The sequence below is a fragment of the Rhinolophus ferrumequinum genome, chromosome 12, assembly GCF_004115265.2.
Source record: "Rhinolophus ferrumequinum isolate MPI-CBG mRhiFer1 chromosome 12, mRhiFer1_v1.p, whole genome shotgun sequence".
In the NCBI taxonomy this organism is placed as follows: domain Eukaryota; kingdom Metazoa; phylum Chordata; class Mammalia; order Chiroptera; family Rhinolophidae; genus Rhinolophus; species Rhinolophus ferrumequinum.
This window is the reverse complement of record NC_046295.1, coordinates 51,947,043-51,962,961: the sequence shown is the minus strand read 5'-3', so window position 1 is coordinate 51,962,961 and position 15,919 is coordinate 51,947,043. Positions and strand designations below refer to the sequence as shown.

The window sequence follows — 15,919 nt, the reverse complement described above, 5'->3', positions numbered from 1 at the left end:
TCTCTCTCGTCTCCCCACTCACCCCACACAGCACAGCCTAGCACCTGATAAAAGCTGGTGGACCGGCTATGCAGAACATTCTCCCAGCAATTAAAGCCCATTGTATCCCCCTTGGGTTCCTCCCCACTCCCAAGCTTCTAACCTAGAAGGCTCACCCCAGATACCCCATATCTGGATTGCGGATCTGATCCTGAGGAACAGCTTGTGAGGGATGACATCATGGTTGCTGGGTGGGATTACTATGGGACCTTGGGGAGTTTTTCTCAATTGTCATAAACCCATTCTCCTCCCCCTGCCGAGAGCCACAGTTCGTCTCCCCCCTTCAAGCCACTTCAGAAATCACAGTGCCAAGAAGCTACATGAGCGCCTGAGTAGAGGGAGGAGAGGGGTGGGAGTGCGAGGAGAGAGGAGGGGGCGTAGTTTCTCTGAGATGAAGGCGACACCTAGTGGTTTTGGGGAAAATTTTAAGGACAATGCTATTTTATTCTTAGGTACGGTGTTTCTTTATTGAACACTGGCTTCCTTGCACATGCGTTAGGGGTGAATACAATAAAAGCTGAATGATGTAGCCCTTACTTTGAGGAGCGTACAGATGGAATCCCTGAGGGTGCCGAGACCAAAGGCAAATCCCCCAGTAACATATCTTGCCCCAAGCCCCAAGAAATGGAAGTAAAACAGCTCCTTTTTTGATCACGAAGGGATGGTAACTCCAGTTCCAGCTTCCAACATTGGTGGTGAAAAGGAATTTCATTTTATCTGAGCAAGGAAAAGAAGGATATAATAGACAAAAGGGTGATGGGAAACCTGAGAAAAGACGTGGCTCTAACTTTAGACTGACCCAACCAAATAATACTTTTTAAGTAACTACATACAGCTTAATGAGAGAATCAAACCCAAAATGATGCAATCTCTGCCAGAATCACAGAATTTCAGGGCTAGGAGTTGTTTTATAAAGATATTGTTCAATCCCCTCATTTAAAGATAATTGAAACTGAGTCCTAGAGGGGGAAGTCACATAGCTTCCTCAGCTGACTCTCTCCCCCAACCCTACTTGGCTTTTAATAGTAGAACAGAGACTTTCCTGGTCTCTAAGGTGGGGCTCTGTATAGCTATTCTGCTGACTCATGGAACTCACCATATGAAGCCATGCTTACAGGACAATGGCCACCAAAGACCCAGAGGAGTTTCTCTGGACACCTGCAGACCCGAGTGAGGACCAGTCAGCACTGTTGCCCAGACTCCCAAACAAATTTAAGTGCAAGGTATGTCATTTCAAACATCTTTCCCCTTCTCTCTCTCTTCCAACCGGCCACTGATACTAGAAAGTGGGAAAGGGTGGAGAAATAAAAGTTAATCGCTTAATGTGCCAAAGGCAGTGAAAGGCTTTTGTTTTGTTTCTTCATTTGGGGGTTGTGGTGAAAATTTTAGATAAATGAGAAATTTGGTTATCTACATGTTCCCATTATCCAAGAGATCACTGCTGTCACTGATGTGGACAATCAGATTTGGGCTGTGTTTGGTGACTCCATGCAACTCATGCAAAGCCTGGGAAATCTAAAGATCCTGCTGGCCTGAGCAGCACCAAGCTAGGATCCACCTTTCTCTCCATAGGGTTGGTAATGCCTCCTTCACACAGCCGATCTATAATTTCTTCTGGAACAGGACCAACCCATGCACCTTATTTCTGATCCAGAGCTAAACTGCAGAACATCAGATCAGCTAGATGCTGGAAGCTGCTGTGGTTTCCAAACTACCTTGTTCCTTAGTGGAAAGAAATTCTGAGCCCCGTCACACTTAGGCCAAAGGACCTTCAAGACCCCTGCCAAGTTCTGGCACTGCCGTGGGATTCTGGCTCCCACTAATCTCCATGGCAAGCTTTGATATCCCAAACTGACTTTCAGTTCAGCACTGAGCAGTTTTATAACCTACCTCATTTCACACCTAACTCTGAACCCTCAGGTGTGCACTACACCAGACCATGCCTCGGGGCTGTAAGAAGCTGGAGAAACAAAACACCTTCCAGCCTTCTCCATGCTTGACTAACCTGACTTGCAGAGCAAGGCCCTGATTATGTGTGATTGTCTTCTGCGCACAAGACACACGGGTCCAAGAGAACCTGCCAACAGAAGGCAGAGAACAGGCATGGAAAGTAAGATAAAATAAGGCAGAAACGGTACACTTCAACTGTAACATTTCAATCAGGGAGAGGAGGAGGCAGTGAAACGTATTGAAGGCAAACAAAGACATTACTAAAATTCTGCATTATTTCTTTTAGCCTCAGTGAGGGAGAGATAGAATCCTGAAAACAGGTCAAACCCCCATTATTGCTCATGTGGCCCACTTCCCCCCATACAGCAGCACACAGTATGGTTCTATACCTTGGGTCCAGTTCACCTTCTCATAATAGTCAATATCCTTTAAGAGCTGCTGTTATTGTTTAAAGGGTCAAGGGTTTTTACTTTGAATTCACACATCGCTTTCTTTTATGAATTAAAAAGTTTTTTAAGTTAAAATATTTTCAGATCAGATCTCAGCTTCTAATTTACCTGTCTAGATAAGTATTCTATAAGTTGAACTGGTTCCATACTCTGAGGGGCAGAAATACCAGTTTTGTGAAAAGATAGTCCAGAAGAGTAGTTTTTTCCATGAAAAATCTTTCATAGAGAGCCAGTGATCCCTAAGAAGGAATTTAAGAATTATCAGGAGAATTTATGTTCAAGATGATTCAAGCTCTACCTAGGTGAACCCATTTTCACCTGTCTGCTCCATCCAAGCCTGGACTAGCACTTCTGTGAGTGTCCCGGAAGGTCCCAGTGGCTTCGATGGCTCTTTCATACTTGCCCTGTTTTCCCACGTACATATACTGCTTCCCTCTGTTCCTATTTCCACCCATCACCATAATTACCAGTAATTACTTACCACCCCTTGGGAGCATCTGATTGCATAAAGTCTCCAATATAATATTCTCTGTTAATATTTCCCTCTCCACTCCACTTAAAATTCTACTTTCTTCACAAAATCTTTCACTGAAAAAAAAAAGTGGCATATGTTCCCTCGCGTTTTAAGTCCTGCTCAATTTACAAAAATCTCACATAAAAAAAAGCAGAGGGAGCATGATCACATTAGCTTCTAGAGAACTGAAGTGTATTTATCACTCTTTTAATCTTCTGTTCTGCTTAGAATTTTCTAGAGAAGCCAAAGACTGGAAGAGGAGGAGAAATCTGAAGCAAGACTTGACAAAACCGTACTCTTTTGCATGGCTGTAGTATGTCATGAACAACAGAACAGTTAACCTGACATTCAATGTAGGGCTGTGAAGACCAGTGAAGAGACTCCTGGAGAAATTCAAGCATGAAATGCTAAGTGCCTGGTCTAGGATGATGGAATAGTAGTGGAAAGAGAGAAACAAATGTGAGATGATTTGAAGGAAGAAACAACAGGACTTGCTGGCAGACTGAACCTACAGGATAAACAAGAAAGAGTCAAAGATTACTCTAAGGCAAGGGTCACAGAGGCAAAAGCCAAGCAGAAAATGTAAATGCGAGAAGCAGCTGGATGCAGCCCTTGCTCCATCTAAAGTGGATGCTGCCACTCTGGGATGGAGCCCAGAGTTGCCAGTTCCAACATTTTTTTCCTTTGGACTGTTTCAACAGCCTCAGTGACAAGTCTCTGGGCCTCCAGTCTCACCTCCCTCCAATCCACCCTCTACAATGTGTTCAGATGCCAAAGTGGCCTTTTGAAATGAAAACTTAATTATGCCACTTCCCTGCTTAAAATCCTTAAATGGTTCCCCATGGAAGCTATGTTTTTCAAGCTGTTATTTTTAGCAGTAAAACCCTTTCTCCAAACAAAAATTTAAGCATAAAACAGAAAGAGGCCCAGCTGCTGCAGATGAGGTAGCAATGGTGGGCCCAGAAACAGGCACCCCCTGCCCTTAGCACCTCCTGAGCCCCTGAACCTCTGGGTGGTACCCCTCAAACAGGGGGAGAACAGAAAGATTTTCCAAGGGGTATGTATGCACAGGTGGTTTCAAGAGAATCCCTTTCCAGATCCTTCCCTCCCATATGTACTCTTCCCTAAAACTAATTTGCCTAAGAATAAGCCTGTGCTCACAGAGTCCTCTTCCCGCTTTACAAAAAGAACGGCATGTCTCTCATCCATGCCAAATCTCACAATGATGAACTGTTCTAGGGTGTAAAGACTGCTGGGACACCAACCAAAAGGGAATATAAATGAAGATAATTGTCTAGGGAAACTTAAAGATTAATCAAACGTGCCTTAAACTAATGGGGCTTCCAACTTTTCCCTACCATATACCTACTTCTGTTATGGGTAAAACTTGGTATTGGAAATGGGGTGTTTAGCCCATGCTGGGATTCTCTATAATCAGCATAGCCAAAGGAGACTACATTAGTAACATATTTTCTTTTAATAGTAATTGGAATACACAAAAATAGTTGAATCATACTGTATATAAATTATATTTTGAGGGCCGGCCCAGTGGTTCAGGCGGTTGGAGCTCTGTGCTCCTAACGCCGAAGGCTGTCGGTTCGAATCCCACATGGGCCAGTGCCAGATGGCTCAGTTGGTTGGAGCACAGGCTCTCAACCACAAGATTGCTGGTTCAACTCCCGCAAGGGATGGTGGGCTGCGCCCCCTGCAACTAACAACTGGCAACTGGACCTGGAGCTGAGCTGTGCCCTCCACAACTAAGATAGAAAGTTACAACAATTTGAATTGGAAAAAGTCCTGGAAGTACACACTGTTGTTCCCCACTAAAGTCCTCTTCCCCTTCCCCAAATATTAAAAAATAATAATAACGAATAAATGAATTATACTTTGATAACCTGACTTAAACAAAAAAAATGTAACTGGAAAGTTTTGTGGGCCACAAAAAAGTTCAAATACACTGAATAAAATCCATGGATACAAAATTAAGTAACGTATTTTGTATTTGGTGTGCTTTATTCAATAAGATTTAAGTCTACTTTATCAAATAATCATGAAATATTTATTATTACAGTCAATCTTCAACTTATTTCAACTTATAAAATGATTAATAAACTATCTCTTAGTAATAATATATAAATTTAAACTTGTGATAAATGTTAGATTTCAACTGACAACTGTATGAGGGGGTTATTATTACTTTAGGGAGCTCATGAGCAAAAAAAATTTTGAGTTCTGCAGCTCAAAATAACACTTTGAATATCAATGGCCACACACTGAATGACTCATGAGCCTATCAGACCTAAGTCTCCCTTCTTCTAATAAATATTTTAAATAATAGCACCTTCTCTAACTTAAAATGAAATTCGTAGCTAATACAACCTATCTATACACATAATTTCAAAACAACTTAAGTGTCCTAGCTGTCATATAAAAGAGAAATAAAAGACAATAATTTATAATAATAAAGTAATAGGTATTTCAATACATAAATGGTTGGACATGACTATGATAGAAGGCTTGAGGAAGCACTCAGATGCTTGCACCTAACTATAAGAAATGAGTTAGTTAGGGCTTAAGAGATGTAAGATCAGAAGCTATTACATTAAAAAAACAAACACAAAACTACATTAAACACTAGTGTTAGGATAAGCAATAATAGACTAGATTTATTTATATATGACACCCTACACAAATGTTTGGTGGAATATTCAAAAATCATGCAGAACTCAGGATCTCTAAATCATACAGCATTCAGGACACTTATTTGACATCCAAAAAGTATTGCCAGTGTTGAAGTACAAAGATTAACAAGATAAAATTTGTTCTCTCGTGGCATACATGACCTAGTGGGGTAGGTAGAAGAGAAAATACCTATTTTAAAACAGTATGTTCTTGATTATATGGAACTGTTGTCCCATTGCACATTGCAGAGTCGAACATCTATAATTCTCAACTACCAAGATGCCAGTAAATCGCACCTCCCATCACTATAGTAACAAAAATTGCCCCACAAATGTCCAAATTGCCCCTCCAGAGTCAGTACCACTGTTGTTAAGAACCCCTGGCCTATAGGATAGAGGACAAGCATGTTATCCCATTGGGATCTGGCTCTGGCCTTCCTCTCCAGCCTCCTCTGCTGCCACGTCTGCCTTCTGAACAGACAGAACTATTTGTAGTTCCCTAAGTGGGCCACATCAGTCCATAGCCTGAAATCTCGTCTCCTCCCTCGCCTTCGGACTAACTACTCTTCTTTGAGGACTTCCACCCCACTTTTTATAACCTTAATCCATTGTTTTTAAAGTAGGTGGTTACTTTCTACCTCCCCCACTCTAGATCGTGCGTTCCATGAAGGAAAGAATTCTATCATGTTTAATCTTTGTACCTCAACACTGGTAATTCATTTTAGAAGATGTCAAATAAATGTTTTCTCAGTGAATAAACAAGCATCCAGATAAACAGATTCACTTTATAGGAAAAGAAATATTTCCTTCTAGACTGCAGGGAAAGACGGGACAATGGATTCAAGGATGAATTTAGTGATAGATAAATTTAACTTACCGTTGAGCGTTGAATTCAGTTGGAAAGGAGGGTAAAATACTCCCTGCTAGGTTCATGATTTCCTCCCTTGAGTCATCTTAGACCCTACATAGACTGAGAATAAGGTGGGGTGACGAGGAATGGGTGGGTTTGGTGGTTGGAGGTACTTATGCTACCTCTTTGTAAGCCCTGGAGAGAGTATCTGACCCTAATTATTAGCAATTCTTTCTAGAATGTGTGGTACTTAGTGCTTCTCTGTCCCCATCTTTGGACCTTAGTCACCAATTGCAGGGAAATAGGAAAAATGCAACTCAACATCTTCCACAATCTGCTGAAGTGAAGGAAAGGTTATATGAAACAAGGAGCTCAACTGCATTGCTCCATGAAGAAGCAAGGGCATCTTGTCAGCGAGAGGAAGAGCCAGGAGTTGCAGGTTCAGGCAGTATAGAGCAAGCAGACAGACATAGACTGGGGACAGAACAGTGGATGAAAGCCATAGACACTTTCTCCCCAATAATAAAAAAAGGGCACATATGAATATTACATAAAAAACTGTGCATATCATTGCGAATATTTCCTACCCCAAAATGAACTAGACCACACCATCAGCAGTTTGGGGTCATATTCTGGAAAGGTGAAATGTTCTAAAAGAATGAGTTTGCTTATTTTTCTACCATTGTGCAAAGGTTTTCAAATTTTTCAGGGCTGATTATTAAAATATATACATACATATTTCAATAAAATTTGGGTTCTAAAAACAACTGGTATAATCTATATGACTGCAAAGACTCCACGTGACTAGATCAGACTCCACGTGACTATCCTCAAACACCTTCTAGGTCCCTAGGAGAAAACAAATGGGTGGTAATGTGATGCTAGCCTCTCCCACCAAATGACAGCTGGGAACATCTCCCATCAACTGTTGGGAGTAACTGAACTGTCTAACAAAAAAGGCAGAGAACGTTGCCCATTATCTGCAGTTCAGAAGAAAACCAAAAAAGAACCCTAATGTTTTTCTTTCACACTTAAGCATTATACTAACCTGACAAAGGTCAAATAAACAGATTCCAACATCCCCAGGTTAAAACCTACTTACAATGAAAATAAACGTGTAAGTACTTTGTAAACTGTAAAGCATTTTGTATGTGTTAATTATTATGGTAATCATTGTGAATATTTCCTACCCAAAAATGAACTAGACCACACCATCAGCAGTTGGAGGTCATATTCTGGAAAGGTGAAATGCTCTAAAAGAATGAGTTTGCTTATGTTTATACCATTGTGCAAAGGTTTTCAAATTTTTCATCTCTTTATTGAAAAGTCTAAGAAAAGGAGCCAGTCAGTGACACACGCGCAAAAGAGAGTTTAGAAACTGTTAAATTCAGTTAAGTACAACAAATATTTATTGAGGGGCCTTTAGAGGATACAAAGGTAAGTCAGAATATAGTTCCCTGCCCCGCCCATCCTTGAGCCGTATACCAGCTAGGAAGAGACAAGAGCCAGTTTATGTGGCAAAGTGATAACATGATTATGGGTGTCGTGATTATGGATGTGCTCCTTCCCACTCCCACTGGCTGGCCCTACCCACTCCTGCCAGTCCTTGACCCATTTCTTATCAGATCCATACCTCTCTCTCTCCAGTGAGGCTGCCACTCAGACTGGGTCCTCAGCTCCCGAATCTCTGCTGCATTCAGTCAACGAGAGGCACTGGCAGAAGACTGGAAGTCAGAAGGACGCCAGAAGCCAGAGTACTTCTTCCCCTTCTCCCTCTGCCTTCACCAACATCTCCGACAGCAGCTGTGTCCCTGATGGTTCCAGCTTCCCTAAGGTAGGCTCTCCAAAGTTCCAGCTTCTAACTTATCCTGGCCCCTGGGCTTCCTCTGCTGGTTCCTTCAGCTTAGGAGGGATAGAGAATTCCTGCTGTTGTTAATTTCTGGATTGCCTCACCTTCCCCTGAATGGCTTCCAAGCATATCTTCCATTTTCATAGTTAGTTCTCTGGATAAAATTCCCCCTAGTTTAAATACTGAGAGTGATTCCTGTTTTCCTGGCTGGACTCTACATGTGGCAGCTAAACCAAAATGAATTTACCTCCATTGAGAGCAAAGACCCTGATTCTAAAATTGCTAGATTCAAAACTCATATTGTTGTGAGTCCAGACTGAGTTATACAGAGAAGTGAAGACACAGAACTGATTTTCCTCTTCTCCCAAAAGGACACAGGAGAGAAAAAGAATTTGGGAAGAAGAGAAAAGAGCATTGTGGACTTCCTGCTTCCCTGTCCTCAGGACAATATGGGGAGGGGTCCGCTGACAAGGTCATGGACGTGATTGAATCCCCCTTAAAATTTAGGGTGAGTCAAAGACGAGAATGGACCTGCACAGGGCCAGGTTAAGGCCTTTAGAAAACCAACACGCCGCAAGATTATGGTGCTCCATTCCCCTCCCCCAATAAAATTAATCATTTACACTTACCACAGATTCTTAAGTTCACATGGGCCCAGAGGGAGCTGAAGACTTTAGAAGGAAAGGTGAGCTGGTGTGCCAAGCCTAAGAGGCCTCTCTGGAAGAGCAAGGGGATGTACAGGGTTCACCTGGCGGCGTTGTGCAGTACAGGCATCTCCAAGGGGTTATCCACATGTGGGAAAAGCTAATGCACCATCCATCAAAACCACTACTGGCCATGGCCATCATCTTCTTTCAACCAACTGTGGGGAAGGGGAGAGCATGACAAGCTGTTGCAGAGAGAGGAAATGACCAAGATGAGACCAATAGAAAGGATACAAGCCTCTCCTACAATTGCCTGGCTGTGTACAAATTATGAAGGATAGAACCAAATAGGTAGGGAACAGGCAGAAAACCCAGAGATAGAGCTTTGAATTGGACTGGGAGTTATGAATCTTAGTATTCTCTCTCTCTCTCTCTCTCTCTCTCTCTCTCTCTCTCTCGATTAGACTAAATATACCTGAAAGGTATACTATCAATGGAGGGAGAATGTCAGTTCTAAAGAATAGTCAGTCAAATATATGGTGACGTAAGATTTCGCTTTGGGTGGTGGACACACAATGCAATATACAGATGATGTATATATAGACTTGTACACTTGAAACCTACCGTGTTTCCCCGAAAATAAGACCTAGCTGGACCATCAGCTCTAATGCATCTTTTGGAGCAAAAATTAATATAAGACCCGGTATTATATTATATTACATAAGACCCAGTGTTATATGATATGGTATGATACGATATGATATGATATATGATATATTATATAAGACCTGGTCTTATATTATAGTAAAATAAGACCTGATCTTATATTAATTTTTGCTCCAAAAGACGCATTAGAGTTGATGGTCCAGCTAGGTCTTATTTTTGGGAAAACACAGTATATAATTTTATTAACGAATGTCACTTCAATAAATTTAATAAAATTTTTAAAAAGTTAAAAATCTCTGCACTTCCAAGTCTGACTGTGCAACTTGTACCAATTACATATTTGTCCACTGCTGTGGTTTGAGCTAGTGCCAAAGGTTGATAATGCCTAGATTTCTGTCTCCAGCTTTACTTGACTTCATGTGATTCCTGCTGCCACGAATACCCTCCCCACTCCCATCCCTATTTTGCATATTCTTCAAGGTCTGGTTCTAATGCTGTCTTCTCTTAAGAGAATTATCTTTCACCTGAACCCTCACAGTGTTTTACCTGTATCTCTTCTGTGGAAGCTTTTGCTTTCTGCCTGTATTACCGTAATATGGGTGCATCTCATCCCTCCTGCCAGACAGTAAGCTACTTGAAAACAGAAGACATGCTTTATTCGTCTTTGGATCCCCTTAGCACCTCCTGTATTTGTGACCAAAATAACACTATCCTTCGGAGTCTAGATGATTACTCCCAAGATGATGCCTTAAAAAAACTCTTTCCAAATTCCACTTTTGATGTTGCCTTCAATCAGTCTATCACACAAGAAAATCAGTCTCACCAATAACAATTGCTAATATTTACTTTGTGCCTATGCCAACCACTGTGCCATGAGTTTTGCATCTAGTATCTTATTTAATCTGCCTAATAACTCTCTAAGACAGTTACTATTATAGTCCCCATTTGGTAAAGACACTGAGACCTAGTGACATTAATCAACTGCCCAAAACTACCCAGTTAGTAAGTGACAGAACTGGGATGTGACCACTTCAGAGTCACATCTACATTCAATCAAAAACAGTATCACCCAGATTGATCGTTTACTTCATTAAACCAACTTAGAATAATTTTTATTATCTTCAAAGAATAAGATATACATACATACATACATACATACATACATATTATTTTAAAGTGGCTGGAAAATTTAAATGGACTATTTTTTCTAAAAAAATTTTTTTAGAAATAATACCTAATGTTAGCAAGTGTGCAGGAAAGTGGTATTCTTATACACTGCTAGTGGGAGTACAATCTGGTACAACTTTAGAAAGCAACTTGGCAATCTCCATCAAAAGTCTCCTTTAAAATATTTTTACCATTAACCCATCAATTCCATTTCAATAATTTGGCTAAATAAAATCATAGATTTAGCCTCAAAGATACTCAACACAGTTTTGTTTTTAATAATGAAAAATTAGGAAAGAAAGATCTAAATTTCTAATTATAGCGTATTGTATAATTAAATTATATTACTTATACATTAAAATCCAAGCAGTCCATTAAACATTATTTCAGAGATATATGATTGATATCAAAGATTGTTCACCATATGTCATTAAGTGAAAACAGAAGGTTGAAAATGTATGGAACAAACCCAGTTTCATTAAAAATACACACACAGATAGAAACCTGGAACGGTATAAATCAAAATGTTGAGAATGGCTACCTTTGGGGATAGTATGGTTAGAATTTGATATATAACTATTTTCAATGATTACGTGTTAATTTTGTAATAAGAAAAATTATATAAGGATGTTTTTCAAAAGGTAGCACAGGGATGAATGGATACCAAAAGATTTTTTTAAACGTCATCAAATTAAATCTAGTTTCCATTTAAAAATATACCAGTGAAAATTGATGTCGTTTTTATGTATAAATTACCAGTATATGTTTATAAAGACATATTACTTTAAACACTTTATGCCTCTTTTATATAACCCTACCAGTTAGTATGCAGCTCAATAAATAGTTTGAATAGAATTGAAGAGTCTAATGTAAAATTTTTATAAATGACCTAGATGATGAACAACACAGGGCAGTTCATAGTTTACAGATGACAGTAAGTTCCTTCATTGTACGGCAATCACATTTGACATTGTTGACCATCACCTTCTTAAACTCTTACCGTGGCTTCTACCACAGCTCATTCTCCTAGTCAGCCTTCCATCTCACTGTCCACTGACCTCCTACTCCAGCAAAGGTCCTCTTCCTCCTCTGTACTGGAACTGTTTCCCCCATGCTGCAGTCCCCAGCTTTCTGCATTCTTCTATCCATACTCATTTCCTTGGTGAGTTCATCCACAATCACGGCATCACCTCAGCTATCACCTCAATGGAGATAATCTCAGGAACATGACCTTATTTCACTGGGTGTGGGCATGTGCGCTGTCATTGCTACGTATATAAGGTATTTTGATATTGCACAACATGATTAGAATTTTATAGTACAGCTCACCAAGGAAAAGATTGCTTGGAGGATTTGAGGAAGAGTTGTGAGCATCAATGGCAATGAACTCCCCTCCATAAAGTAAACAACATAAAAATACATAAACAGAAAAAAGTCAGCAAAGGATGTGTTTAAAAATCTCAGGTTAATGGTGTCATACCTTGCTTGGGGAAGGGAGAAACTAAGTAAATTAAATAATTAGCCAACAGAATATATTTTTAAAGGCCCTAGAGTCTACATTTATAAAACTCACTTATATGAACAAAGTACATGTTTTTATTAATCATATCTTCGTTTTTTATTTTTCTGGTGGTCAGTCCTAGTCAGCAGATTACATTACTCTGTGCACTCAGCTTCAAGACACATCTTCTAACTGCCTCCCCTCCCCTTTCAGAGTTCTGCTCTTAAGCTCCTCCTGTATAGGAATTGCAAGCCATTGCTAGGCTTGCAAATTTATTATTTATACTCAAGGTATGCTAATCATAGATCCTGAAATAAGCTAAGGGCTATCGGCATCCCTCACACCCAGGATACAGAACATAAAGGTTACAGACTTTTGGAATAGGAAGACAGCAATTTGGGGCTGACTTTTGACTAATCCTGGCAGGAAAGAAAGCATATGGTAGAAAGCTCCACAGACTAATACTGAAAAAGTACATGACGAGGAGAGATACAAGGTGGGTGCCGATGGAAACAGTAGACCACAAGGATCTGTCCTTACAGGTTTGACAGGGCCAGGTGTAATGGATGTTTCAACCACATGGTTCTTCCTTGGCAATCGGTGCAGCCAGTGCTGGGACATTGGTGGTGCTGAGGCAGGTACACACGGATAAGCAGTGCTCCTGCAGCTGAGTGCACTGAGCTACCTGCTTAGCTAGGCCACATGCTCTGGCATCGATCCTAACTTACCTCAGATGGGCCCAATCAGCCCGTCTTGGAAATGGGTGTGGGTCTGCATCATTCCACATTCAGTCCTGCCTTACCTCATCAAGGGTAATGAATGAGCTAGCTGACTGGTACCCTCTACTCACATGAAGGTCTTGTACATCTTCACAGTTGCTCATACCACATCTTTCAGAAGTTCCCAGACCAGTTTAACATAGTCTGATCTGATCATTTAAACAGTCTTTAAGGCACTGCTCAGACTCAGACTCTCCTGAATAAAAATTGCTTGGTCTCTCAGATAGCCACCTCTCCCCTGCTTCTCTACCCGACATGCATCAGGATGTACGAGGGAAAGGGGACTTCGTAGCAGCAGGAAAGAGTTGAACTCCTTGAGTAAGTGGTTCTCTGGCTTCTTAGATTTCCAGGGCATCGTTTTTTTGCCCCTGTTTGCTGCTTACTTTGCTGGCAATGGTGGCCCAACTCTGTAACTGGTATAATTCTATAGTCTTTCGCGGCCCAGAAATAGCCTGAGGTGTGCCCTCTGGCAGAACACATTGCACTGTCTTCCCCTGACATTTTTCTGAGTCTGGTTTTGATGCCTATCACACCCCTCAGATCATTCATACAACACATGCAACATACAACCTTCATAGTCTCTACACCAAGGGCTTCCCTGTTGCACATGGGAAATGTCCCACATCTGGACCTCCATGGTCAGACATTTTCAAGAAGCCTCATTGATGCCTTTTTCAACATTTCTCTCTTCTTCTATTATCTAGTGCATCTTACCAGACTGTCCAGGCTCAGCAAGAATGAGTGCCATGATGGATTAATGATGTCTGCTGCAGATAAATGATAGGGGAGTCACACCAGGAATGATCCTTAATCTCTTCTTCCTCAGATCCATTAATCCAAATTAATCTTCCCTCTTTATTTGTATCTATTGAAATCCTACTCATCTTTTAGAACTAGTTCAAGCTTTATTCTCTGAAGGTCAACCTAAGCTATAATGATCTTAATCCTGCTCTGAATTAACACCACTTACCGGGTTATCTAATATTAGTACTAGTTTCTAGGTGTTAGTAGTAAATAGCACTTATTACTGATACTTGAAGTAGCTTGAAGAATACTGGTATCATTGACACAAATAAAGTATGACTGATTTTAAGAGGCATATGAATGGTTAGTTATAAAAGATATCTGGTGCCCTGACCATCAGGAAAGAAACTTAGGAGTTCTCTGAAGATACTATCAATAAATTCTTTTGGCAAAAAGATATCAAAAATAGGGCTGGAGACAAAAACAAAAAGCTTTGCTTAAACCAGAGAAGAGAGCATTAAGTCTGGTCACTATACCTCAATAGTAACAGAAGGAGATCACTTACTGTGATTTTCCATCCTGTACTGTGATACCACTCTCCATATTGCATTATAGCTGGCTGTACGCAGCCTGAGATTCCCTTTTCTCTACAGATCAGTGACCCTTTAGGGAAAAAAGGTTTTTCCTTCTCTATTATACAGAAAGATTAAGAAGATTGTCGAGGATGTGAAATACTTCCTTCAATTGAGGAATCACAGATAGAGGCAATAACATTTTCTTCGCGTTTCTTCATGTATACAATAGGTTGTTCACTAAAACACAATCTCTCCCATTAAATGTGAACTCCATGGAGCAAGGACATTGTCTAGTGTATTCACCACTGTGTCTCCAACATCTGACTCACAGTAGGCGACTAATATATGAGGTCGGACAATTAAGTTCGCGAACTCATCCTAGAAAAAGTGCTACATACCTTATTGCTGATATTCTACGGTCACCTTTGAAGTACTCCCCTTGGAAAGCTATGCACCGACGCCAGCGCCTAGTCGACTCTTCAAAGCAATTTTGGAACTCTTTTTCAGGAATGGCCATCAGAGCTGTCGTTGTATTACCCTTGATGTCCTGAATGTTATCAAAATGTCTTCCTTTCAATATTTCCTTTATCTTTGGGTAAAGAAATAAGTCATTGGGGGCCAGATCAGGTGAGTAGGGACGGTGTTCCAATACAGTTATTTGTTTCCTGGCTAAAAACTCCCTCACAGACAGTGCTGTGTGAGCTGGTGCGTTGTCGTGATTCAACAGCCGTGAATTGTTGGTGAAAGGTTCAGGTTGTTTTCGTCTTTTTCTTGCAGCCTTTTCAGCACTTCCAAATAGTAAACTTGGTTAACTGTCCAGTTGGTACAAATTCATAATGAATAATCCCTCTGATATCAAAAAAGGTTAGCAACATCGTTGCAACAAGTTCGCTAACTTAATTGTCGGGCCTTGTATTTTACTAATGAATAGTTAATACTTAATGAATATTAAGTGAAGACAAGACAAAGAAACTTTTAATATTTCTATCCTACGATATGTCTGTTTTTGAGAGAGGTAATCATCTTCATTTCATATTCTTCTTTCCCTACTGCATCTGTTGTGCAGCGAGGACAAAGTTGTGCATTGAAGAGATCAAATGGGTCATAAACGTAAAAAGACTAAAACATAAAAGTTAAAACTATAAAACTTCTAGACACAGAAAAAAACACAAGAGAAAATCTTTGTAACTTTGGTGTAAGCAAAGATTTGTTATGTAGGACATAAAAAGCACCAATCACACAAGAAAAAAGGAAGAAATTAGATTTTACCAAAATTTAAAACTTGTGCTCTTGAAAGGACACCGTAAAGAAAATAAAAAGACAAGTAATAGACTGGGGAGGGGGGGAAATATTTTTAATTCATATATTCACAAAGGACTTGTATCCAGAATATATAAAGAACTCTTACTACACCAAAACAAGAGGCAAACATTCTAATTTTTTAAATGGGCAAAAAAAAAAAAAAAGATTTAAATAGACTTCATCAAATATGAGACATTGGTGGCAAATAA

At 40.2% G+C, this 15,919-nt stretch overlaps 1 long non-coding RNA gene across 2 annotated transcripts; it reads right to left on the bottom strand.

Annotated features, from left to right (window-relative positions):
• Window positions 1-502: 502 nt before the first annotated feature.
• Window positions 503-14,858, bottom strand: LOC117031478 (uncharacterized). Of its 2 annotated transcripts, none has more exons than XR_004424575.1 (7): window positions 14,807-14,858; window positions 8,962-9,221; window positions 8,117-8,385; window positions 2,547-2,677; window positions 2,045-2,116; window positions 1,136-1,318; window positions 503-756 (listed from the first exon to the last, which is right to left on the bottom strand). It is a non-coding gene; the product is annotated as an uncharacterized LOC117031478 (long non-coding RNA). The 2 variants fall into 2 exon arrangements; XR_004424576.1 differs by having other exon boundaries at window positions 8,962-9,194; window positions 14,807-14,857.
• Window positions 14,859-15,919: the final 1,061 nt, after the last annotated feature.